Source organism: Ascidiella aspersa, chromosome 5 (assembly GCF_963924565.1).
Source record: "Ascidiella aspersa chromosome 5, kaAscAspe10.2, whole genome shotgun sequence".
Taxonomy (NCBI): Eukaryota; Metazoa; Chordata; class Ascidiacea; order Phlebobranchia; family Ascidiidae; genus Ascidiella; species Ascidiella aspersa.
The window spans coordinates 15,377,595-15,401,926 of NC_139451.1; the positions used below are offsets into that span (position 1 = coordinate 15,377,595).

The following is a 24,332-nucleotide window of genomic DNA, read 5'->3' on the forward strand; positions in this document are numbered from 1 at the left end:
CCTAGGATTTTTGAGGAAAATAACAATGATTTAAAGTGTTGGACAAGTGTTAGAATTTTTGTTTAAGATTTGGCCTGTTATTTTTTCTTTTTTGTCTAACTCAGTGAATAAATGTCGAATTGAAATATAATATGTTATAAAGAAGGTGTTATCATCTGCATATTGTTGAATTTTGAGAGTGTTTTTTCCTATTTTGATGCCTTTGATGTTCGGGTTTTAGTTTATTAGTTTGGCTAACACTTGCCCAATGCAAATATGTAATAACATAGAACAGCCCTGACGGACTCCTCGTTAAATTTTAATTTCGTCTGAATGTTTGCCGTTAATTTCAATTTTACTAGTTATGTTGTTATAGAGTATTGAGACCCATTTTATTAGGTTTTCCTCTACATTAAATTTGTAGAGAATTCTATTAATCAGATTATGGTCGGCTCTATCAAATGTTTTTTCAAAGTCTGTAATTAAAAGGATCAATTTGGTGTTTTTTTCTTTACTAAATTCTATAGCCGAGTTTATGTTATAATGAATTTCCTGCATTTGCCGAGTTTTTAGTCCGCATTTTGGTGAGGTGTCAATTTTGTCATCTATTTGGTTGATAAGTCGATTCGAAATAATTTTACTTAGAATTTTGTAATCTGTATTAAAAAGTGAAATGGGTCTCCAGTTTTTGATTAAAGTTAAATCGCCTTTTTTGGGTATTAATTTAGTAATTGCCAATTTCATGTTTTGATTCATTTCGTTTCGTAAAAATATGTTAGTGTATAAATCGTTTAGTTCCGGAATTAAAATTGTTTGAAAAGTTTTATAGAATTCGCTTGTAAGTCCGTCAGAGCCAGGTGTGGAATTGTTGTTTAGAGATTTTATGGCCAATTGAATTTCATTTTTTCTTAGATCTAACAGGGGATTTGCGATTATTGTTATTTCCTATTTCATCTAAAAAAATTTGTTGTTCTATTTTGTTAATAATATTTTCTTTTGATCAGAGATTTGAGTAGAAATCGTAAATTATTTGAGTAATTGTTTCGGGTTTTTTTGTAAGTTGTCCGGTTTCATCCTTTAATTGATATATTCCTGTTTTGATTTGTTTTTTTTTCAATTTCAAAGAATTCTTTTGTTGTTTTTCATTATTTCCTATATTTTTTATTCTTGATCTGTTTTTTGTCCTTCAAATTTATGTTGTTCTATTTTTTTGAGTTCCTGTATTATATTTTGATATTGTATGTTTAGAGATGGTTGATTTAGGAGGTTATTTATATGGTTCAACTGGTTTTGGAGACTAGTTTCATATTTTTTTTCCTGTTTTATTTTATAGGTAGAGTATTTCATCGTATGGTTTTTTATTCTTTTTTTGAGATTTTTCCATGAAGTTAGTGCGTTGACACATGTTAGATCAGATTTGTAATTTGAAACTATTTTTTCTATTGATTTTTTATACAGGTGGTCATTGAGTAGTGAGTTGTTAAATTTCCAGGTAGTTTTTCCGAATTTGGGATTTGTTTGGATGTTTAAGGTAATAGTGGGCGATTTGTTATGATCAGAAAAAAACACGGTGTTATGGTACGAGTTTGTGATTTGGTCAGACATTGATTGGAAAGCGTAGATTCTGTCTATCCTAGTTGCTGATCTTTGTGTGACATGCGTATATATTTTGGCCAAAGGGATATTTTGTCGAAAAGTATCAATAAAATTGTATTTGAGTTTTAGGGTTTTCCAGAAGGTTTTATCCATTATATTTTGTCTATATTGGGTCACTGTATCAATTTGGTTGTATGTAAAATTGAAGTCGCCTAACATTATGTAATTATTGTCGTTTAATTGTTGTAGTTGTTTGGCAATTTGTTCTTGTTGTTTTTTACGAATTGTGGCATTTTGGGAGCTAAGGTATATATTAATAATTACTAATGTTTTATTTTGATTTGGGTTTACTAAATCTATACAATGAATTCGATTTAGTTCTATAATTTTATGAGTTATTTGGTGGTTTTCGATTATAGTCTCGTTAATTAAAATTCTGGTGCCGGTACCGGTTATTTTTTGGGTAGTTTGTATGTTTTTAAAAGATGTTAGTTTGTTATTTGTTGTCCAGTTGTCGAATTTTTGTTGGTCAATTTGGTTAGTTTCCTGCAAGGTAAGAATGTCTATTGAGTTTGTTTTTATAAATTGTTGAATTTTGCCTAGTTTTTTACTTATGCCCTGTATATTTAAGGTTGCTATATTGATGTTTGTCAAATGTGAGGGAAGACAAGAGAAAGAGGGAGGGTAGATTACTATTCATCCTTTTTAGTTCTGTCTATGATTCCAGATGGTAGACTCCAGTTGATGTAGGAGGATGTGGATGGGGACTCAGAATTAGACCTTGATCTTGATTTGTGTCGATGTTTTTTTGAGTTTTTTCGGCCTGAGGATCCTGGACTTCTTGTGCGTTTAGAGGTTATTACACCCTAGTAGGTTGGGTCTGGGGAAGGGTCGGAGTGTTGTTTTGATGGCGTCAGTGGTAGTGAATGTTTTTTTGTTTCCGGTTCCTCCTTTTCCTCTTCTTCCATTCTTTTTAAGAGTTCCTGTCTAAGTTTTTCTTGTGAAGATGTTGTCGTTGAGTTGGTCTTGTGTTTTGTCCTGCGTGTTTTCTTCATTTTGGGTTGTTTCATCCCTATTATTTTCTTTGGTTATCCCCAGATCGATAGAGTCCTCCTCAATGATCTCAATGAAGGGAGGGACGTCAGATGGTGGAGGGTTAATCTGGATTGGCGGAGGTGGCGGGTCATTGGTAGAAGGATGGGACGAGGAGTTTGCAGCCTGAATGTTTGGCGGAAAAAACTTTCGGTTGACCATGTTTTTGCGCATAGGCGACAACAGGGTTGAGCGGTTGAGAAGTTGGCGATTTAAGTCAGTTTTTGCTCTTTGAATGTTTTTTTAGTATTGCGTTAACACTCAGTCAGTTGCTGCTCGAAACGATTGCTAACATTGTTATGGGATGGTTTCCACCACTAGGGGTCGCGCGGACCGACTCAGATGAAGTCGCATTTTTTTTACAATGGCGATAGGTCTGAGACTGGTACTATTTGTTCGATAATTCAGTTAGTAAGGCCATTTGCGACATTTTGACCGGTTTAACTGATAAGTTTATCCCTGTAGTCTCACTATCAGACCATTTTTTTATTTTTATCGCAAAGACAAGTATGTGAATTTTGCCTTTTCCAGTCAACAAACTGTCCTGGCAATAAATTGTTGTAATTTACGCCATTCGCATTCCCCGAATCAAAGACTGGATTGTTATTTAAGTTAGTTCACGATTTTAGCTTGTCACACTCAGAAAATCTTTCACGAGAAATTTGCTTGGCAAGGTGGCTGTGGTATGTTTTGGGGTAAGCTTCTAGTTATTGATCCAGAAAGTACATTAAACTGACATGCATTTACCAAGTGAACGGGTTTTCCATAATGAAGTTAGATATCTTGGTCAATTTTTACTAATAATGTTGTTTACAATTTTCTGAAGTTAGTGAGAATTTTGTGTAAACTTTTAGGAAATACTTGTATGGTAATTTTAAACCTGCTATGCATTCTCTTTCTGGGTTAACAATTTCTGGAACTAAAGAAACTGGTACTGGAATACAATTTAAGCCGATGCTGCTTTCCAAGTGATCTAACAGGTTAAAGTTTATTTTCTACCTGTAGTGCTCGCTGATTGAATTAATTTGTTATATGCAGTTTTTATTAAGTTGTGGGATTCTTTAACAATGTTAGATTTAGTTGTGATATTGCTGCTGTATTTTTAGCAAATAATCATTATCTTATAAAAATTATTTATACCTTTTTTATAGGTTAGGAATCAAAACCTACAAATCTGGAAATATAATTTCTACGAGGAAAGATTCAAAAAGCCTGCATTAAAAAAACACTTCTAATCATGTTCTTGATGTCATATGCTACAGTTCACACCTAAGAAAAAGTCAACAGTTTTGCTTGTTTTATTAAACTTCATAATATGCATTTATTTTTTGTATGATACGAAATGAAACAAAATTATACAGTTGATTTAAACGCTGCGAACTAAATTGATGCTTTGCAAACCTGAAGTACGCAAAACCACAAGTAAAAAACATTCTACTAAATTTCATATTTACATCAGTACAATATTATTCTAGAGATTGGACTACTATTTGAAGAATGATAAGATTCAATTATATTTGTGACTTGTTTGTAACATTGGAAACTGACAAACTTCTTTCATTGTCCTGGCGTTGTTCCAAAATATACAGTTTCTTTGTCAAGATGTAAGATTTCAGTTCTGTAGCTAAAATATTCTTTGGAATTCAGCAAGTGCCTGATTTTTCAGCCAAATGCACATGCTTGCTAGGGCTCCAGGCAATATTTATTAAACTTTTGTAAAACCACATGGGGTCACTATAATAAGATAACATTTACAAAATTACACCTATTTCAAAACAGTATAACAGTACAAATAGTTAGTTGTGGATCACCCGAATATTTTTCTACGATGTGAGGCATCTTTTATTAAATTTGTAGTTAAACTAATACAATGCAGAAGATATATTTTCGAATTAAAAATGACTGTTGAAAAGTGTTAATGAAACTTAAACAGCAGTACCACGAAAAACTACCGTATTTCCTCATAAAAATGCTTATTTTAGGTTTGTTCGCAACTAGCTGGCCTTAAATATTCTAATTGTATTTTATTTATAATTTACAGTTGACGCAAGTGCTTCCTGGTTTTAACCGAAACCCTATTTTAAGTACAAAATTAAAGTTGTAACAGTACATGTTTAACGACTTCTCGCTACCAGTATTTGAAGAAATTGCGAATAAAAAGTGATAATAGATATTAATTAAAGTTAACTTAAAACGAATAATTAGCTTCACAATAGATTTTACAAAAACAAAGCGCGAAAACACGTAATTGAAAATCACGGATAACCATTGTAAAAGATAGGCGCTCGCAACTGTTCATCTGACTCACGCAACGCCTCTAGTGGTGGAAACCATCCCATTGTGTTCCGGCGGTAATACAATGACAAAAGCCAAACAAAAAAGTTCAAACTTGTTGGCCACCCCAAAAATTTTCAGCTGGCTACGCCACTGACTCTAGCCATCCTCGGTCCTCTTGTGCCACTGAGCGGTGTTCTCTAGGTTGAGCAGAAATTCAACAACCCCAGGGTCTAGCGGCTGTTCCGATACTCTTCCTTCCTCCCACTCGTGACATCCACAGCACTCGTGACATCCACTGTAGAATCCGCATCGGGTCAAGGTCAAACCACAACAAGCAGCACATGACGTAACAGTAGGCCTCTCTACATGAGCAAATTAAGTGAGCTAGCGCGCTTGTCTGACACACTTAAAATGACGCACGGCGACGTCGCCTCACCTGACTGGTTTTTATCGTGCTAAAGCGCGCTAAGTCTAGCACGCTCGTAAGAGGTAGGTTAGTCGCTTAATAAGTGTGTTAAGCAAATTGCTATCTCTTGGGTTGGCGTTTACTTTGCGATTTGTTGTTAAAATTTTAATATATATATGTACATATTAGGCTATAATAGGTATAGGGACGTTGGACACATTAGGTAATGGGTATTGTAAATATTATTTGCAGAAAAGAATTAACAGTTATCGTTTCCACACAAGTTAACCATTTGAATTAATTTTATTGAAAATAGTACTGCATATAGAGTATCTTTAGAGATGTGATTACAAAAATAGACATATCGCCACAAATCAATGATGAATATCAACAAAATCCAATAATTGGTGCCTAGGAGTTCACGATTAACATGGATTAAACTTCGCTGGGTTTCCGCCATTTTGTACTTGACGCGCATAATGTGCTTCATGTAGATCAATTCGTTTTCCCGCGCTTTTGTAGGCATTCGCGCGCTTTCTAACACGGGTCAGCTAACACGCTCATGTAGAGAGGCTGAGTTTTGGACGGGTTGGTATCCAAAACATTGGTCTTCGTAGACCGTTTGACCTTGAAACGCTGATCTTCACGGCCACCACAAAAGCAAAAATGGAGCTAATGAGCAGCGCGAAATCGAAGCTCGTGTACGCGCCGTTCAGCATAATAGGTAAGTGGCAGACACGTCTTGCCAAAATATGAGCAAATATCCAGAAGTAAAAAGCGCATATGAGCAGGTTTGCGATCACGGCGAGTTGGCTTCGCATCTTGTAAAGTAGCGCGACTTGCCCGCACCTTAGCACTCCATGAAAGCAATGACCTTAAATAGCCTTGCTCTAATCCCGTGGTTCTCAACCTTTCATGCCTTGTGGCCCCCTCGATTGTAAAAAATAGCTAGAATTGTGTTTATCGTGTTTTCACTTATTTTATTTCACCACGTTAATCGCATTCTTTTGGCAGCAATAACATCGACGGTATCATTCTTTCTTTGGGAATGCTTTTTGTCACAATGATTTTTAAGTTTGGGGGGTCGTAAGGACGAATTTGACCTCACCACCGAGCAGTGCAGACACTGTGCACAATCACTGCCGTCTCGTCTAACTTTTATGAAGCCATAAGACGTACCTCTAGCACCATTTGTCAATTTGATAACACAAAACCTTATTTAAGCGTACTTTCCAGTATGATCAATTTAACTATCCTTCCTTCTGTGAAGCTTGCTTTGACCACTTTACTTAACACAATTAATTTTATCATAAAATTTAATCAGAGCCAAAATGGTGATATCTGGTAATAATGTTGTTTCATTCTAACTTGCAGTTTACAAACTAATCAAAATGCTGGTTAAACGTACAAAGAAAAACTGAGTGAACTAGAAAAACACAAATGTTTAGGCCAGCAGATAAAGCATAGCAAGCTTGACATCGACTGTTGCAAAACTTCTTACGAATAGTAGTAACGTGTAAGAAAAAAATGCGTCTTAGGTCAAAGAAGGATCAACAAAAAAAATAAAAATAGTGAAACAGCTTTTGTAATACCACGACATTGCTACATCTTATGCTCGTGGCCCCAAAATGACAGCTCCGTGGCCCCCGAGGTGGGCCGAGGGCCACGGTTGAGAAACCCTGCTCTAATCCTTCCAGGTTTGGGCACGTATTAGGCTACCGAATTTTTTGGCTTAGGCTACTCCTTGCGGTAGCAATCTATTGCTGCTTGTTCGTTTTTATAAACCTAAAATTGAAAAAAAACAAGAATTACTTGAGTTTGGCTTTCCGAAGTATGTTTTTGACTGTATAGTGCTTCAGTTTACCTCGCACACAGAATATAAGTGCAGGAAAGTTAAGCTTATGTGTGCTGGTCAACGCTATATACAAGACAGAGTGGACAAAAGAAGGGGATGAGATGTACCAAACATGACTAATGAAAACTGTATTTGGCGCTGGCCTAGAATCCTACCACAGCGAGACAATTATCAAAGCAATGTGCAATATTTGTGAGGGTAGGCCAACTATTACTATTTAAACCTACCCAAACCCGCATCCTAACCCAAATAATGTTCGACTTTGTGGATTCTAGACCAGCCCCTCTGTCACAAATTAGTATCTAACGAGTGTATGTAATATTCTTTCCTTATGCGCTAAACTTGTTGTTTTGTTTACGACCAGCCGTTCGTGTTACGTCATAATGCCCCAAAAGTGGCGTTATATTTACTGCGTTAAAGCAGGTCATTCTACATTAAGCGATTTCGGCCGTCCGCGAAACGCACAGATTAAGCGGCGAATGGATTAAAAACCACTCCTTTTGACCGATTAAGAAACGAGAGAACTTAATTCATTCCAGCACCAAAACGAGAGAGAATGAATTAACGAAACAGATTCGAATCCGGCTTAAACGTGCATATAAACGGGCTTACGTTAGGTTGTCGCCTATATAAAGCACCTTTACGAACTCCGCGGCCAACCGGAACGTAAAGCCACCAACTCGTGTTAAGCTGAGCGCAGATCAACCACAGGAGAGATGAGCTTCAGGTTACGCTGCGCTCCACTGATTAAGCGGAACGAACACTCAGCCTTGATGTACTGGGCAACCTCCCTGGAATCCTGACATGTATCGTTGTGCTGTGGGAGACACACGAGGTTGTAGGGTTGTGCGTATGTGCACATACAAATGGTGGCGAGGAACATGAGAGTTTTGCACACTTTGCCCCCGTCTCCCACCAAGGACGAAAACCGGTGTTGTGGAGAATATCCCCCAAACCGAAAACGTCCCACAGTATTTCTTGCTTCATTGTCACGGTTAAATTATGCTACGTTTTAACAATTTGACAAACTAATCACAAAATAAAAGAAAACAAAATATAACGTTTCCTTAAGCAACGAATCTAACAACGTTAAATAGATAACATTCCAACGTTTTAAATAGATAACATTCCAACGTTTTAAATAGAGACCTCTCTAGGCAGTTTACATTATATAATAAAAAATTGTTATTGAAAATCTTATTTTTGGTGAAACATCGACTTGGTGGGTGAGTTGTACGTCGTTTTTATTCCTATTTATATTTCTGTAGCGCAAACTTCCAACGTGTTTGAACCTATATTACAGGTATATGTGTTAGTCCAAAATAACATTATAAAACAGATCAAACTGACAAATCTATCACAGTAAGGCTCAATTCACTGAACTGCCCGAGCCATTATTTCCAGCGCAGCTAACCTGCTTCTGTCAAAACTACATTACGTCCGTTGTTGTGACAAAATTTTACGATTCAGTCTCAATCAAAAAGGGTTCAAACGGTATATCCGAAGCATTTGAGTGAACAACCGTCCTCTTATACCCAGTGCTTCTCAACCTTTTTTAGCGGCGACCCAATTTTTTTTCTTGTAAGCGAACGAAAAATAGACATTAGCATTTCAAATTTTAATAATTATTATAAGACACTATTTTAATTTTCCAAATTAAGAAATCTTTCTTAGAACTAATCTCAGTTAGCATGAGCATGTGAGCTACTGCAGTCGGCCACCCAACCAAATCAAACTGCGACCCATAGGTTGAGAAGCACTGCCTTATACATACATGTGTTCTCCAGTGGGCTTCGTTTGTGCCAACTTATGTGTAACTTGGTTCATATATCGTTGGTATGATGGTCATAAAAGCACGTTGTTAACCTTTTACGATAGTCTGGTGGGCAAACTACCACGTTTTTTGATATTTGCAATAACATGTCGTGTTTAGTCAAGGTTTTAACGGCCTCTTATATGAAAGGTATCTGACCAAAAAGATATAAGATTTGTTTTGGTGAACATAAATGTAACTTCATTACACCCAAGGCAAGAATTTTCGCAAAAAAACACGATAATATGAATATATATAGATGAACTTAAATGAATCTTTAAAACAACTCAATTGTAACCAAAAAGTCAATGTGTTTTTTACTGATAATTATGGGCTGCTTACTTGTCGTGACAAAACCTAATTCTGGTAATGCTAATTTTTGGTAAACACGGATGGGCGAAAACGGTTTCGAAGTTGATGCTATCACTAAAAGTTTACTACAGTAAGCCCGTTAATATGCACCTTTCGCGGGCAGATTAGATTAAGGTTCAATCCGGATTGAAAAGTAATCGGTTTCAGGGTCGTAATTACATGGCGCGAAATTCAAGCCAGCTTGAGTGTACAAAATGCCCTGATATGCATTATTACGCAATATTCTACTAAACTTATGACGCACAACTGCTTTTTGGCCTACCACGCCTACTCCTTGCGTTAAATCCATTGCTGCTTGTTCGTTTTTAATAACCTAAAACTGAACAAAACAAGGATTACTTGCGTTAGTTTTGTCGGATAAGTACGTTTGTGACTATATAGTGCTGCACTTTGCCTGGCAAACAGAATGTACTTGCAGGAAAAATAAGCTTAAGTGTGGTGGTCGACGCTATATACAAGGCATAGTAAACGAAAGAATAGATGTACCGAACATAATAAAAACTGTATTTGGCGCTGGCCTAGAATCCTGCTCAGTGTTGAGACAATTATTATCCAATGCACAAGTGTACAAGCTGTACTGATATGCTTCTTTGTTGTAAAACAGGTAATTATCTGATTTTTTTAACAATTGTTTTGTACAATGTTTCTTCTTGAGACTCTCTTCCAGCTGCAGATAATTTTCCTCAATAAGATTAAAAGCAGCATGGTTTCTTCTTTTGTCCAACTACTTTGGCGAATTTTAAAGCTCATTTTGGCGCTGGTCTAAAATCCTACCACAGCGTTGAGACAATTATTAAAGCAATGTACAACATTTGGGTGAGGGTGGGTCAAGTATTACTATTTAATACCTAAACCCACCCTAATAATGTTGGCTGCGGTAGGATTCTAGATCAGCGCCTTAACTTCCTTGCGATAAAAATTAGACTAACAACCACACTAGATATACGTTTAGCAGCCTACCTAACCAGTGCAAGATTTGCTGTTATCCGCTGTCTCAAGTTTGACTTCGGAAATTCTCTACTTTACAATTTGCAGTCGTAACCGTTAAAAATAATTAAACTCCACTCATTTTGTCGGATTAAGAAACGAGAGAACTTAATCCATTCCAGCGCCAAAACGACAGAGAATAGATTAACGAAAAGGGTTCGAATCCAGCTCAAACGTGCATATAAACGGGCTTAGTGTTGTAATGACTTAAGTCACTGTTTTCGAATGACTTGACTTGAGTTAAATCTTTTAAACAAATGACTTTCATTAATCATTATTTTGTAAATTGGGTAATTTATTCTAATTTTTTCACATTACTTGCTGCATATTGTGTTTGTGTAATTTTAGAGGGTATTGCTCATAATCGGACTAGTTTAACAAAAGTTACTTTACAAACGACTTGACTGGGACTTTACAACACTGGAAAGTTTACCACTTTATCATGGATTCTAGACGAGTGGCAGTGCTCACAGATAAAATTAGAAACCTTATTCTGCCGTTTTTGTATTTACAAAACAAATATTTTACCTCAACTTTGCAATAATGCGTAATGTTTATTAGTTGTTGACGGAAATTAATTGCGCATCCTCTTTATGCTGGTTTTGCGCTTGCCGCAGAAGTTTGTCGTCAAACAATGTTGCGTTCGGGCCATAAACGACTGAAGTTATGTGCCGCCAGCGATGTTTCATTTTTTGTTTTTTTCTCGGGAATAATTGTACGCGGCTAGGTGGCGGGCGAGGGGTAACGTATGCAGAACATCTTATATTACGTGTTGAATCAACGGCGTCGGGATACCACTACACCCAAAATAAGGTTGTGCATAAATCAGCTTTTCAGTTTTACAGTGTTACATGACTAAAAGGCTTAGTTCCTGTGGCTTTGTAAACTGGTCGTTCTATTCCGACAACGATGAACCTGAATGCACATGATCATTGCGTCAGACCATACACATCATCATTGCGTCAGAACATACACATCATTGCGTCAGAACATACACAACATTGCATCAGAACATACACATCATCTTTGCGTCAGAACATACACATCATTGCGTCAGAGCATACACATCATCATTGCGTCAGAACATAGACATCATTGCGTCAGAACAAACACATCATCATTGTGTCAGAACATGCACCTTATTGCGTCATTCTTGTTGTCTTGAGCCCCGAAATTTGAGAACAACAGTTCAGTCGCATAGAAGAGATAATATACAGATACACTTCGTTTTATAACGAGCATATCCACATGCCATCTGTTCGAAATACTTGTAATTTAAATATCACATTAACGTTTGGTTTTGCATACAAACTATTTGCGTTTTATAGATCATTTAATTAGAGTTAATTCAAAATGATACACAGTTATATACTTTTTCACGAATAATAAACATTTTTAAAAAATCTTTCGCATACATGTATGTTTCACGAAATTTATCTCCAACAATATTTCTTCAAATAAATATAAATTTACCTGCTTTTTAGTAATCTCATGTTGTGGATGAGAAGGCAAACCGGGATATTTAACTTTCGTCACAAGAGGATTAGTTTCGAGCCACTTTGCAACTGCGATTGCATTCTTCTGATGTTGTTCCATTCGAACAGCTAACGTCTTCAAACCGCGATTAACCAAAATCGAAAGTGGATGGAACTGGGCCAGTGGCTTTAAACAGATAATTAAGGCCTTGAATTTATATTTTGGATTTATATTTGAACAACTCTATGCATTTTATCGCTCTTAATGGTAGTTAATTTAGATATTTTACTGTTGTTGTAAAACTATATCGCGGTGTATATTAATGGTACTTTTAGGTTTACTATTAGGTTATCGCAAATATTTTTAGTAATAATTATTGCCATCCGCCCACCATAGTGCAAGAAATAAAGTGCAGTTTCTCGCTATTGGTAACCAACAATCCCATCAATACATTGGTGTGGCTCATATACTTTGTCGCGGAATACTTTACAACGTGGAGGAGAGGTCGCTATAAACAAAATTCACAATGCGCTAGCTTAATCACATAAAATTGTGTAAACAAACAGAAAATAATTATTTATGTACGTCGGTCTAAATTATGATTTGCTTAGAGCAGTTTTACTCCCGATGGTACTATACGTTCAAAAAAACATTGATTTGTATAGCATATGTTGTCAAACGTTTAGAAGGTAAGAAGTGTAAATCTTTTTTATATCACAATACTAAAGCTGCCTCTATAAAACTCTATATTCTTACATAGATAACCTTTAAAGAATAGCAATACAACCTGGAGATGGGGAGACATAAACGTGTTGTCAACGACGAGAATTATATCCTTTGCTTGTTCCTTTATGATTTCGCTAACAGCCTGAATGTCGGTGACCTTTATTGTCGGGTGTGTCGGAGTTTCTACCCAAACCAACTTTCGTTGCGAAACAATATGAAAATAAAATATGTTTTTGAAGTGTTAAACATTCTGTCTGCTAAATTGCATCAATAAAAATAATTATAATTAAACAAATTCAAGAATGAAGTACAGCAAACATAGTTCGAAGAAATGACACAGGTGCTTTTAATAGCTTACTTTTGTATTAGTTTTCATGAAATATCAGGCATCTTAAATTTAGCTTTGTAATAATGGATACGTTTACTTTATTACCTTGGTGTTTGGTTTTATGGCTTTTTAAAGTTATAGTAATTCAAAAGACCGATGTTACTGAAGGAACAACACAAATTACTTTGTAAAAACTTTGAACACGTACGTGCCTCCGTACACATCGTCAGTTTGGATGACATGATCGCCTGATTTTAGCGTGTTTATCAAAGTCATGGTGGCCGATGAGCAATTTGAAAACGCCAAACCTGCAAAAACTGTGATTTTATTGCAAAACAACGACATGTTGTACCTGCCATTCGGTGTCATTGCTGTAGACCAGGGGTGGGCAATTATTTTTAACCGCCGGCCGCATAAGAAACTTAAATGTTGGTGCCGGCCGGGTCCAAAATAGGATCTCAAATACAACCAATATGACGTCATACTCTGACGGTATAAAAAAATAAACTTGTTATTACGTATGAAGTTGTGCGCAAATATGCAAGGCCACAAGACGTCGCGCAAGGCGCGAAAAAATTACGACTATATTTGTTTTAAAATGCAAACTTTAATTTAGATTTAAAGGGGGTGTGACGCATGGAGCACAGATAAAAAATGTACATTGTTTGATATATTCGCGTTTATCAAGTTGTGTTGACCCAAGAGTTAAGATTAATGTACTGTAGACAATGTTACTATTCCGTGCTTATTTCGAAGATTTTTGCGTTCTGTTGATGACAGTGCTTTAGAAAATATTATTGCGATTTTAAAGAATTATGGTTTTAAATTCAAATACTTAAAAGTTTGCATTTAAGGAACCACGTCATTAAAAAGAAGCGTGCTTATTTTTTCGTTCTAATAGATGGTAACCCTGGCTCTTAAACAATCGTGATTGCAGTGTTATGCGTGGAGGAGGTACGTGGTAATAAACGAAAAACATAACAGAATTGAGATGAAAATATTTAAACGTCTGCTTGAGACCTGAATTGTTCTAATTTATATCACAAAATCCATCAGAAAATTGCAAAAATACAAAAAAGAATACTCACACACAAAATTTATTGGTCGTTTTGAAGCAAAATATACCAAAATAAAAACAAAGTTAATAAAGTAGAGTTATAATATAAAGTTTAACGGACGGGCTTACCATACTTGCCGCCAGGGCTGCCACGCAGGTCTCCAAACACTTGCGAGTTGGATTGCCGTCTCGTCCGTATTCAAAACCCTAGAACAAAGCCACTGTGATAAAGTAGCCTTGGTTAAGTGTGATAATTACTTGTCAGCAAGACACTAAAAAAATTTTATTATTTATTTAAACCAGTGGTTCTCCACCGGGAGTCCGCAAAACGTTTTAAGGGGGTCCACAAAAAAAATTTTTCAAAAATACAACCACGCATTTTTCGACGATGCAGAAGCAGAATTTAAACGTGTCATAAAGTAAATTGGTGTTGTGTGTTACTTTACTCAACACAAAGTGCACATGGCAGACATACTAATTTACTAAAAACAATCAAAGTTATTACACCAGAAATATGTTAGGGGTCACCGGTACAAAAAAGTTGAGAACCACTGATTTAAACGTTTATCAGTTAATATCAATTTTTTGAACAGGCTTCAATAATATCAACTTACAATAATTAAAGCAACAACATTTTCCGAATGTTTTGACGCAGTAGACTCAGTATGTGATTTCCCGGACTGTGCTGCTTGAATGTGGTTGATAGCGTAATCGGAGGAACCACCATCAGAGACTTCCATTGTTCTGGCTCTTGTCCGACGTGGATTGCGTCAGTAGCAAACCTGAACAAATTCTTATTTTATGTCAAATGTTTAAAATATTTTCCTTAGCTAGTCCGATTGATTCAATGAAACATATGTACACACGAGTCCGATTGAATAATATTATTAAGAAAGCGATTAGATTGGTTCAGGTTTGAAAACTAGCCACGGCCTATAAAACAAAGTTATTTCGTTTACTTTATTTAAAGGAAATTTCAAACCATATATTTATTAAATAATAAGCTACCTGGCGAACGGCATAGATACCCCATGTGGATTTGTCTACTGTTTTATCGCACATTTGTAAAATTCAACTCCATATTTCTAAAAACTATAGTTCAACTCTGAAGTCTGAATAAATATGAAACAAAATATCAAATAGGATAATTTGTCTATTCGTCAAGTACATTTACGTTATTATGTGGCCCGAAAAAAAAAATTTTTTTGGACACAGGTTGTTTTTGTCCGAATTATTATTTTTTTCGTCAGTCAATGTTTTTGTGGGTCACTTTTGACAAAGAAAACAACATAGTTGGCACCAATTTCAACGGTTTAAAATAAATTTGAACATATAAAAGATGTAGATTCAACAAACATATAGTTCGCATGCTGCAGTTCCTGTGAAGGCAGACAAAAGAATAGTAATTTTCTCTGCAGATTCCAAAGTTTCTTCAAGCAACAGATTGCATTCGTGGTAAATACACCTAATGAGTTGACTTTTTCCGGAACCTGAAGAAGCGTAGTGTATTTTATCTTATGTATTTTTATCTAGAACATTATTAAAAACACATGCCAGCCCAGTGGTCCATTTATTTTGATAACCAGCTTACCGTATGATGTTTAGTTTCATTTTTACCTAGTAGAATGAAAAATACAAACAAGAATCAGTTAAATATCTTATAAATGGAATACGAACAAACTTGCTCCACCAGTAATAAAAAGTTTCAACGGCTTTGGCGAGTGTCCATGATGTTTTTGCATTGCCCAGCATCTCACAAATTCAAATATTTCCCTTTGTTTCTTATTGAGAGTTGATTTTAAAGTATACGCGTCATGCGAAGACAAAATATGTTTGGACGGTTGAATGGAAAAAGCAGGAGATTCGCCATCTTGGCTGAAGCTGTTTGCGGCATGAAGCTCGGGGATGTCGACCGCTTCAAGCTGCTCTTCAGGATCAATCTTCTCCACCAACTTGGACTCTGCTCCTCTCTAACCGGTGCCATTTGCGCCCAAGCATCTTCCAATGTTCCGTCATCTGGCATGTCTTTTGTCTTTTTTAATTTCCTTATGAATATAACTTAAGATGGCCATTTTGTGAAGACCAACTACTGCATATCCAGTTTGGGAACAACTTTCAAAAGAATTAAAATCGCTCGACAAAGAAAGGCCACGGTGAGGAAGATAAAGGCGCAACAGATTTTCACAGTACCGTTCCGCGTCTTTATCGCGCTGGAACTTTGGAAATCTGATTACTGCAGGAGTTTTTTTTTCTCACTGTGCCCTTATTGTTTAGGAGCTTAATTTTTTGGCCTGCAAGTTTTCGTTGTTTTCTTCTATTAAGTCGGTTGATCCGATTGGGGTGAGAAGAAAGCCAGGTTCATGTCTTAAAATTGGTGGGTTCTGGGTCGGCTCTCGTAACGTTCGACGATGTTCGCCATCCAGATTTGAGAGCCGGGTTTATTTTGTAAGACCGAAAGTACTCATCCTTTCTTACTCAATCAAGAAATAATTAGAGTTTATTTAAATTAATATATCTTCAGTTTAACAATTTTGACGTTGTGCATTTGGGATCCGTAGGTACAAAGACCACAACGAAGATCACTTAAGTTGCAAACCGATACCTCGATACACAGCTTCCATAATGCTCACTTCCCGGTGGGTCAAATATTTGTTTCCCAAAGTTCGAAGTTCCGAAATTGCAACAAGGTTTTTTTCCCTGGCTTCCTTCTGCGCATGTTTCATTAATTGCCCAAGCTCCCTCTCAGACTTAGTAATGTATGATACAATGTACATCACACAGCTGAAAGGGTCCGTTATGTACTGAATATCCATATTGGCATTCCAAGCTCGGGGCAGCTCGGGGTTGTATGCGTTAACCCAACATTCGTCTGGTTCACGTTCCAAAATAACGGTTTCCTTCTTGGCTAAAATGGTCATGGCATCAACAAAATCACAAAATGCGACGCCTGCCTTCTGTAGAAGTATATAAACAAAAATTAGCATTTTTAATAATAACGGTTTTCAATCACCAGAAGTTGAAAACTGCTCTTGCGAATTCACACTTTCGTATGCATCCAAAGCATTGCGGACCGCCAACAAAACTTCCCTTCACTTAAGTACTTTGTTTTTTCAGCGGCTGGTGTGCAAATAACGGTTATTGAACTGACAGGACGAGGGAAGTTAAATCTAAACAAAATAAATCATTTACATTACATACATAACATTTCTGGATAAATTGTACACTTACCTGCAAACTTTTCCACCCTTTCTGCAAGAAGCGGGATGGAATTTGGCAGGTTATATGTACTTGTTAATAAAGTTGCTGACAGCTTCTTTAGGCACAACTTTATGGTTTGGAGCACCTTCCATCCAAAGCAAACAATGAATATGGGGCCAACCTGCAAAAGGAATAGTTTGGACCAAGCTAAGTAGGATAACATTAAAAATGAAATGTCGGGAAACGATGTATACCTCTCGTTTGAAATTCAGTGCGATAGATAAACTCCACAACTTTTCCGATGGGTTCTGATTGTGATTTTAAAATATTGTTAAAAAAGTGCCTAAATCGTTGGTCAAACATCCTTGCTGGGGTTACTGGATTGCTTGCAATTTGTTTACAATATGATTCCCAGTTTAAATCTTTAGGGACTTCTTTTCCTTGCTGCTTGCAAATAGCCTCTACAAACTTTGGCCATCGACGATCTGCTGCAGAAAAACTAGCAAAAAAGCTGATATTCCTAGCTGTCTAATCATGGCGTACAGGTCACGTAAGGTTTTCTCCCAATAGAGAGGGCTTCCCCTTACGTTTTGGAGTGACCTGTAGGTCTCGTTTCTCATTGTAAGATTTTTAATAAATGACTCATCAAGTAACAATTCCCTCGTAATTGAGTTATCAGACCCTCCATGTTTTCGCATAGTGATAGAAACTGATGATGCTACGGCCAAAATTTCCTTTGTGCATTGAGCCTAAACATATGACATATTCCGGACATATTCCGGCGTAGAAGCAAACCGAGGGTCAGCGGACATCAGACGGTTGTTTTAACGTAATACCCGAATGCCGGTCTCGCGTTCCTATCTTTTGAAAATGTGTTGCTACCATCTGGAAAAAGAGTGAGAAAACACTCTTTCTCAGTTTCAACTATTTTTGTCGGCCTATTGTGTTCGCCCGGCGCCAAACATAAAATTTGGTCGTCCATGTCCAACAAATGCCGAGTAGGATCGACCGGTTGCAAACAGGTTACCAATGGGGCTGTTGTTTGCAGAATGTAATCTGAAAATTGAAAATAGGTTTACACGATTTCATAGGATAAGAAATATAAGAAAAAAATAAAGCAACATCAATAACAAAAAATACCATCATTGTGTTCGGCACCAATGTCTTCACAATCATCAATTTCAATCTGATCACCTAAACAAGATTGTATACAAAAATATATTTTGAAAAACGTTATTTAGCCTACAAACATCATTTCGCATTACGTACCTGAATCTGGTAAGGGTATTTCAATGTCATCAAACAGAAAATTATCAGATGAATTTATTTATTTTTTTCATAACATATTCCTATATCTGAAAAATAATATCCTTGTTTAAAAGCCTATAAAATGTTTAACAAAACAAATCACTTACCCGAATATTTCTTATTGTTTTGCTTAAGATATTCCACGGCCAAAAGGACTTTCAGTGTTGATATCTTGTGGTGGTAACCTTTGTATTCAATTTTCTTTTCACCTTTACTTGGGAATGAATTCTTCGCCAAATGAACGAGGCAATATCGAAGATGTTTTGTTTATGTCAGATTTGACGCAAATTACTGGCCCGTATATTCCTTTTTGGGATCCTTGTGGTAGCGCTACAATCTTCATAAAAGGCAGGACTTTTGATATTCTTAACGTAATCGCTACCTTAAAAAAAATAATTTTACGATTTCCAAAATAAGAGTTTTAGGTTTAAGGACTTTTTGAAGTAGTTACCGCGCAAAATTTAGGTAGCGCAAAAAATATCGCTATTAATGAGACGGTTATAATAGTAACCAATTTCCAATTTTAAACGACACTTACGTTGGACGCACTATGGTACCGGGATTAAATATCACATAATTAGAACAATGGCTGCTACAACTTAAGGTTTTACGTTCACGGGTTTTCGTTGGGTAAACTATGTTTGACGTTTTTGTAGACTATTTTTGCAAATGTAGCAAACTTTACAATGGATTTTCCGTTTATGTTTCTTCATTACCCCAAGGTTTATAAGAATTACTAAATGAACATTAGGTATAAACTTTGGGATGTTTACATATAAGGAAAAATACCTGGGCAAACGCTCTTTATCAGATTTCCTTAGGAGCTTATTTGATGGCCAAATGGTATGGATGCACAATCCTGTATATCATATTCCAACTGATGTTCTTCTTGGCACAAAGAGAAAAACATAAGAGGAAATCCAGCCTAACTTACAAAATGGAGAACAAGAAAGAAAGTTCCTTTGTTCGAAATAACAGCGTGTTATATTAAATATAATAAAAACATTGGCAAATAAAATATATTGAGTCATTTGACTCTTTTTGTATTTTGATATAAAATTAGGAAAATAACAGTATGTTTATTATACTTTGCAGTAAATATGAATCTTGTTATTTATCAATGACTAATAATGATTACACTCGTTTTTTGGCTTGATATTTTGTTTACTAAAAAATTGTGCTAGATTGGTAATACTGTTAAATTTCCAACCAAACTTATATTACGCAATCAAATACAAGGGTTTGGTATTAGCCTATGTCCATGAAGTGAAAAAGTTATAATTACTTATTTATTATCTGACCAAGAGCATCAATACGTCCATATGACTGTGCTAGATTGGTAATACTGTTAAATTTCCAACCAAACTTATATTACGCAATCAAATACAAGGGTTTGGTATTAGCCTATGTCCATGAAGGGAAAAAGTTAAAATTATTTATTTATTATCTGACCAAGAGCATCAATATGTCCATATGACTGTTATGTACTACATACACTAGGGCTACCATATTTTCAGCACCCAAAAAGAGGACATTTTTTGCCGGCACGTAAAACGGAAATAGAATTGTTACGTTTGAGTTTGATAGTATCTTAGATTTCCTTGGTAGTTGCAGGCAAAAGTTACAAAAACAACAAATCAAATTTATTTTTCAGATTCAGCCCATAAATACTTTGCGGCTTTCCTTAACTTTTGCTAATAAGAAATGAGCATTTTTAACAAGATCATGACATAGTTTACGTAAAACATCATTGAAATTACCTGTATGACCAGGGGTCGGCAGCCTTTTTCTAGTCGCGGGCCAAAACCGAACTCAGAAAGGTCTCTGCGAGCCGCACAAAAAGTTAACTAAGGATTATGTTATTAAAAAGGTAAAACAACTGTGTCAATCAGACGGGTCTCGGATTTTTTTGCACTTAAAGACGTGTTTAATTACATTTAAGGAGGCAGTAAAGTGTTGGCGCGAAATAAAAGTGTTTGTTTGGTGTAAAATTCGAGTCCACACGTCGTCATCCCTGCTACTAATTAAAAGTGTAATAAAACTATTTTGAAGAAACGCGATAACTTTGTTGTTTAATTAAAGTTTTTAAGTCTTGGCGTACCTGTCGAACGAAGCGAGCGCGATTGTTTTTTGGTATACCGTTATTTCTTACAAGTTTTTTTTATTTCACTGCCGAAATTAATAAAATGTTAAAAAATATATGTCAAAAAATGTTATTCGTTTAAAAAAAATTTTTTGTCGCACTTACGTAGTTAAAATAGTCCAAAAGTATGTGAAATGGACTCATGTCTAGTTTGTCAAATAGGCGGCGGGCCGTAGGTTGCCGACCCCTGCTATAGAGTAACTAGACAAGCTTATGTAAAAAATGAGAAGCCTGCCATACAGTAACACTGAGGCCGCGGTCATAGCCGTGCATTTCATGTAAATCCAGTTAAAGTGCGTGGTCAACCGTGGTAACGGTTTTCATCAGTATAGTACTCCTTTCAGCCATGCAAATTTTACAAATACCGTTATTACAGGCGCGCAATTTCAAGCTGCAAAATCGTCTCCCCCGCGCAAAAAAAGCATTGTTGAAACTATGATCATTAATCAACTAACTCGAAATGCGGAAAAACAGGACATTTGGACATTTTTGAGCGTCCTCGGAGGACCATTCCTTTTTCTTAAGAAAAGAGGACAAATTCTCCTGAAAGAGGACATATGGTAGGCCTAACATACACGGCACGCGCACACGAAAGTTTACTAACTAGAGAACTCAAATAAAGTGTCTGGATTACTCATATGACTGTCTGCCCAAATTAGTTCGACAACGATTAACATTATTACTTGAATTGTTTATCAATTCCACCAAAAAAACATGTAAATTAAATTGTTCTGTGCTTCTATGGCGTCATTAAAAAAGGTGGAGAATAGAGTAGTACCAGGGTTCGATAAATTAATAACTGGCCTTCAGTAAAAACTGGGGCAAGCATTATGAACACACACCTCTCTAACGACGCACGAGCTCGTTAAGTCTACTTTTTTGTATTACGAACCCACTCCTCGCTAATAACAAGCGGCTTAGACCACTTGGTAACGCCTAATTTGTGTTCTGCAAATATTACTGCTGTATATAAAACGAAAAAAATAATAATAATGCCGACACCTAATGGATAATATAACAAAGATACATAATTAATTTGTGAATTCTATGCCTAATGGTGGTTATTATTGATTTAGGCAAACTCCTCCTCTTTACATGGTGAAATTAAGTGGGTTAACACGGTTTCCTAACACACTTAAACTGACGCAGCATTTTTTCGTTACGCTTCGCTGATTATCGTGCCTAAGCGGGTCAACTCTAACCCGCTCGTAACAGGTAGGTTACGCACTTGTTTAGTGGGTTACGATTTCTTTGTTCGAAGTCTAGGCTGTGGTTTAATTCTGTGCATAACATTTGGACAACGCAAAGCAAATGTATACTTTACTAGCTTAATTTAATCTGGGTTTATTATAATGGTAATCTATAAAGAGTGTTTTAGGTTATTTTTTTAAGTATGAAAAAGGAGCATGTTACATCACGGGCATCCTGGACCCATCACGATGCCATGCTTTTAGTTGATTTAATTGCCAAAAAAGATATCGTTAGGCAGATAGATGGCCGAAAACAAAGAAATAAACCAATGTTTGATCATTTGGCCGAACATAGGTAAGAAGATGAATAGTTTTATTGTGGTTTAGCGTAATTAGCTCTTGATTGTAGACTGCTAAATAGTGTACATTTTATGATGTGATTGGGCTATACCTGGAAAAGTGCTTTATTTTTTAAGTTTTATGCTACACTGTATTTCACAACGTTTGTACTTTGCAGACCATGAACCTTGTACTGCACCAGCAGCAACATAAGACCCAGACCACCAAAGAGACGCCGGCTTGTAAACAAAGGTGAGCTTTGCCACCCTTGTGTATGTGTGTACAATGCCTTGAGGAAAATTTTTCTAATTTAAAATAAATATCTATGTTTAAAACAATTTTATAATACAAGTATGGCTTTACAGAGTCAACTGATTCATCATTTGAAAAATTATGCACTATCTTTAATAACAACTCTGGAAAATATTGAGTGCTGATGGAAAACATGCTAAGTGGTATCAGAACGGATTTTCAACAACCTAAACTGTCTCCACAACCACCCATGGAACTCCAGGTCATGGTTCCACAAAACAACCCATCAGATGAAGAAGAGCTTTAACTGCTGTAGGCCTGCATTTTTTGTTGTAATTTTAACCTTTGTTATCATCTACCTTACTGTTTTACATATATGCACTTTTACTTTTTTGAGATTAACATTGCACTGTGTTTTGCTATTCAGTTGAACTACTGTACATAATATCCTTTTATTTCTGTTTATCCAATTTGTTAAACTACTGTACATTATATCCTTTTCCTTTTTCTAAGATTCGTTAGTGGCAATTATTTTTATATTAAGTTAATTTAACTACTGTGCATAATATGCACCTTACTGTTCTACATATATGCAATTTTACTTTTTTCAAGATTTCAGATAAAATACAACATAACTTTCTTTGGTGTTGTTCTCCTTTCTATGTTTTATAAAACAAAATGCAGTTGATTGTGTTTTTTTTATAAATGCACAACAATAGAAAAAATCATCGACAAAACAATACCTAGGAAAAATTGCACATAACAGGCCTAAAATCGACTTGACTGTCTTTGGGGCAGATTTTTGCTAATATGTTGCATCAAGATATCACGATGATGCACACCATCACCTGTAGTTACATCAGGGCCTACTGGCAGGCTGGTAGATTATGATGGCCGAATGTCACTGCTTCGATTTAACAATTCACACAAATTATGTAAAATACAGCAAGCTCCAATTATTGTTAGTGCAAATTCTATGCATGCTTCAATCTTCCTTAGTATGCGCCACCGGGCCTTCAACTTTCAAAATGCATTTTCCACTACAATGCGTGCACTACTGTGATTACAATTAAAAGACTCTTTTCCTGGTGAAATTCTTGTAGGGCTTAATCATTAAGAACCAACACACAACGCTAGTGTTCACAGACATTTTCGCTTAACATTTTTTCCCTAACCCGTTTTCACCGAACCATGTAAATCCACTCGCTTATCGTGTTAACAAAATAATTACCGCAACTCTCTAACCCGTGTTAACTAACCCACTCATGTAATTAGGCTTAGACGCCGAGTTTGGGGTGTTTAGGGTGTCAAGAGCACCCCTAGTGAAGAGTAATAATTCCAGATAAATTCCGACAGTTAGTCAATCATTTGCCCTAACTTAACTAACATTTCAACTCTTTCACTACTCTACATATGAACTTATATTTTCAGTGGGCATTTTGGACGTCATATTTAGCGCAAAATTTTGTCAAACACCTACATCAGACACCCCAGCAACCTCTGAATTCCACTAATATCAACCAAGCTCAAACGAGATGCATATCTCACTCACCCGGATAAATAACCCATATCTCCGAGGTAGAAAATTTCTACAGAGACCGCTTTGCCACACCATCGCCCGATTAGTGGCCTTGAATCCGGAGATTGCCAATATTCTTCTCTACATCAAAAAGATAGGCGGCAGGCCCCGACGGCCTGAGAATCAGAAAGAACACCTTCAAAAGATCGATACGATAACATAACAGCGAATCTTTAACATTTGGACGGGACTACACGAACGACATTGATCCCCAAGACCAACGATCAGCTCCTGGAGGTGGCAAGTGGAGACCCCATCGGAAAGCCACCTCCAGAGAACGTACAAAAAGATCTTGGCTGGCCATCTTCAACGATGCATCAAAATCAATCCTCGGCAGAAGGCCTTTCCACCAGTTGAAG

General features: G+C 36.3%; 1 pseudogene; it reads right to left on the reverse strand.

Annotated features, from left to right (window-relative positions):
* Positions 1-7,890: 7,890 nt before the first annotated feature.
* Positions 7,891-15,575, reverse strand: LOC146145078 (cystathionine gamma-lyase-like; annotated as a pseudogene).
* Between the last annotated feature and the right edge of the window lie 8,757 nt (positions 15,576-24,332).